Here is a 3713-nt window from a genome sequence, read left to right as displayed (position 1 = left end):
CAATTATGTGAGACTGTTTTTTTGCAACAAGTCTATGGATATATTTTGAAGGAGGCGAGCATATGCCTATTAAGCACGGGGGAAATTATCAGTGAATGTTTTAAAATGACCAATAAAAATGAAATTATCATTGCTCATTGTTTTTTATGGATCGTAATGTGTTTTGGTTTTTTTATTTTTTTCTGATGGAAATATCCAACAAACTCCCCTCCTAGACGCTGGCCGCTAATTACACAGTTAGCACACAGTAATCCATGCAAGCGGGTTCTCGCCTGTCATAATTCATCTTCATAAATGTAATTGGCCCAATGAAAGAGACCACGAAATAACTCTGCAAAGAGCAGACACATTCAATAAAAACTGATTTTACTCTCCTCTCTTCCAAAGCCACAAGCTTGAGACGGGAGCTTTTAAGCCCGGATCGGATTTCTTCTCAGATCGCCACTCCCCCCACAATGCGATCATTACCCGACTATTTATCGAGGACCCCCTCCGCTCGAATCACTGGCTAAGTACCAGGGAAAAGCAAAACTTGGAACGAACTCCCGGCGGCCGGCGAGGAACCGACAGCCAGGCCGGGAAGCACGTGAGCGCGGACGGAAGAAACAGCGGAGCGAGCTGGACGGTAACGAATGTTCCAGAAGAGGCGCAGAGGTGGGGCTGCGGTGCAGAGGCCGCGGGGTGGTTTCCTGCAGGAGAATCTGCAAGGGCTTCATGGAGGAAGTGGCGTTTGTGCTGAACTGTGCAGGGTGAGGGGGTGGGGAAGAGCTGGGGCGGGCAGGCGTGCAGACAGAGGGGCTCAGGGCCCCTTCCCCCCTGCGTGCGGACCCCGCCTGCCACACCCTAGGTGGAGGTGACTTAGCCACCAGCCTGTTCCCGGGGGCTCAGAAGGGTGGAAATGCCGTGGCCAGTGCCACCGAGCTTACGTCTGCACTTATGCGTGGACGCTGGAGCGGGGTCGCTGCTCAGGTGCGGCCGCAGGTCACAGAGAAGCCCGCCATCCACCCGACCCCGTGGAACAGCAGACGCCGTTAGCGGGAGGCTGCAGGCGCTTCCAAGGCAAGACGTTGGGCCACTTACTGCCAAGCACTTCTCTCCGTCTCCGCCGCCAACATTCTCCCCCTCGAACGAACGTTCTGAGGAGCCAGGAAAAGACACGGGAAGGAATGTTCCGGGAGACAGGAGGGGAATGCAAATGAGTCACAAAGCAGGATCCTGGGGCAGCGGGGGCTCTCGGGAGGGAGAGGCCGCGGGGGCGCCACAGGCGGACAAGGGGGTCTGGCGAGTGCCTGCCGGACTCGGAGGCATCGGGGCCGGGGACAGACGTGTCAGAAGAGCGGGGCCGCGGGAGCAGAGCCCAGGTGGCCACAGCGCGAGGAGAGAGCTGGCGTAGGAGGCGCACAGCGCGCGCCGGCGTCCTGGACGGCCGCCACGGGGCCGTGGGGTCTTTGCTCACCTAAGACCAATGAATGGTGGGGAACGACAGATTTTTGCTTTTCCACCGGGGGGAGGGGTGTGCTGCTCTGCCCTTTCCACCTGGAGGGTCTTTGGGAGTGTGCGCTGTGTCCCTCGGGAACTAAAACCTTGCTTGGCGGCCGGCATGCATCACACCCGCGCCCGTCTGCTCCCCAGCGTGGCTTGTTCCCTCTGCTTTCTCCTCCGTTGATCTGCTCCCCACTCTCTACCCCGTGGCTTCCTGGGGGACAGACTGAATCTGGGTTCCAACACTTCACTGCTTTGTGACAGATTTTACTCACATCACAGCCCCACGGCCCTCCCCACTCCCTGACTTCTGGGTAAACCATGTGACTTGTTTGGGCCAACGAGCTGTTAGTAGACGTGATGCAACCAGAGGCTTGCAAGGACCTTGTGCACTGAGGTCGCTGTTTTTGTAACTCCTGTGATTCACGGAGAAGATACGCACCAGGTCGAGGACACCACTTCAGACGGGGCCCGGGAGAAACGTGGCAAAGAGGACCCGCGTCTACCCCGTAGCCTGGAGCCCTGCCCGCTGACCTACAGCCTGAGTTAGATTAACCTAGATTAGCTGTACTGCCATCAACCATCACATCCATGGTTAGAAGAAACGCTTTTGCTTTAAGCCACTGAGTTTCGGGGTGGTTTGTACACAGCACGGCTGCATTCGCTGACTGACACAACCCTGCTCGTTCAAGTCCCCCACACTTACTCCATGAGCCCGACTGTCACAGAGACAAACACTGGAAATAAGAAAGACTCCCCCCGTCAGGGTATTCGGGATTTCTTCGAGAAGGCTTATTCCCTAAGTTCATACACTAAACACACAGACGCTTGTGCTCAGCCTTAGCAGGAGCGATGGAGGTCAAGCGTGGGGTGGCTATAAATTAGCACGAGACTCATTCTGTTTCTTTAAGCGAGAGAGGCCTGTAAGCAAATAATCACATCCCAAGTACCGGCCACGTTTCTTATTCTAAGGCAAACCAAGTGGAGATTTGCAGATCATCATTTCTGCAAATGCCCTCGTTTATACTTAAAAGAAATTATCTGCGCGTATTGAAAAAAATAAGATAAAATCTACAGTAATTACGAGTTTTCCTTCTTCTTTCTCACATACCAGGAGCCAGCGAGGAAGCGGAACACGGTACGGTCTTACCATATGTTCAGTATCAAATACGTTTTCCTTTAAAGTGTGTTTTGTGCCTCCTTCTGGAAGACGGGGAATGAAACGTTCTCGTAAACAGACAGAATGATTCACGGGATCGTGATTGCTTTTCATCAGCTGTATCAATTATGCACAACGATGGGACGTGGGGAGGTATATTTACAACTTGCTAAGAACACTCCTTGGAACAATTCAGACCTCATCAGGTCCTGGTGTTCTCAGCCGCACACGGCTGGGCTGGCGGTCGCCTGAACCTGGTCCTCCCAGGCTGACCCGGCCCAGAGCGACGGCAATGCGGGGGTGGGGAGTCTCTCGGGTCTCCTTTCCACCGAGAAGGAGGAGCGGGAGGCCGGCTGCGAGACGGGCACAGATTGTTACCGGGTCGTCCGCGAAGCATTCGGTCATCGAGCCAAACAGTAACTGTGCCAGGTGATGGGGATACAGCAGCAAAGCCCAAGAACCAATGCGCGGTCCCACCCCCGTCCCACCCCACCCCCCACCATTTTACCATGAGCTCCTCCATCTACTGTGTCGTCTACGGGAAAACATGACCTGACCTGCCTGTCCCTCGATTCCCTCATCCATAAAATGACGTCACGGGACCACTGCCAGAATGACATAGACCGATGCGCATTATACCAGATGCAGCCAGGTGCCCGCACCCATACCCACAATCCCCTTCTTTACTAGGAGGACCCCAATTTTCGGGGGTGGCTATGCATCCGGATGGAAGGCTCGCCTTCCCAGGCTCCCTCGTGGCCATGGGGGCCGCGCACCTCGGTTCCCATCCGTGAGAGCAGATGGAAATTTCGGCGAGCGCATTCCTTCCTGAATAAAGGCACAGAGTTTCACGAGAGACACTGCTCGTTCGCGTCTCGCCAGAAACGCACATTCAGGACATCCAGCCACCCGGGCCCGATGAAGCCACACGCCTGGGATGACACTGACCTCGGACGCCCTCCTTGGGCACCTGCTCCAGCCCCTGTTCCCGCGTAGTTCCGGGCGGGCACTTGCTTCAGCCACTCTCCGGGGGCCTCGCGCTCCACGTGGACCAACGCATTCCTGACAGCAA

General features: G+C 55.5%; 1 long non-coding RNA gene across 1 annotated transcript; it reads right to left on the bottom strand.

The window, feature by feature from the left end:
* Window positions 1–343: 343 nt before the first annotated feature.
* Window positions 344–1549, bottom strand: LOC115501389. The gene is made up of 2 exons (XR_003964781.1): window positions 1457–1549; window positions 344–1136 (listed from the first exon to the last, which is right to left on the bottom strand). It is a non-coding gene; the product is annotated as an uncharacterized LOC115501389 (long non-coding RNA).
* Between the last annotated feature and the right edge of the window lie 2164 nt (window positions 1550–3713).

Source organism: Lynx canadensis, chromosome E1 (genome assembly GCF_007474595.2).
Source record: "Lynx canadensis isolate LIC74 chromosome E1, mLynCan4.pri.v2, whole genome shotgun sequence".
Lineage (NCBI taxonomy): Eukaryota > Metazoa > Chordata > Mammalia > Carnivora > Felidae > Lynx > Lynx canadensis.
The sequence above is the reverse complement of the archived record's forward strand: the minus strand, read 5'-3'. Positions and strand labels throughout refer to the sequence as shown.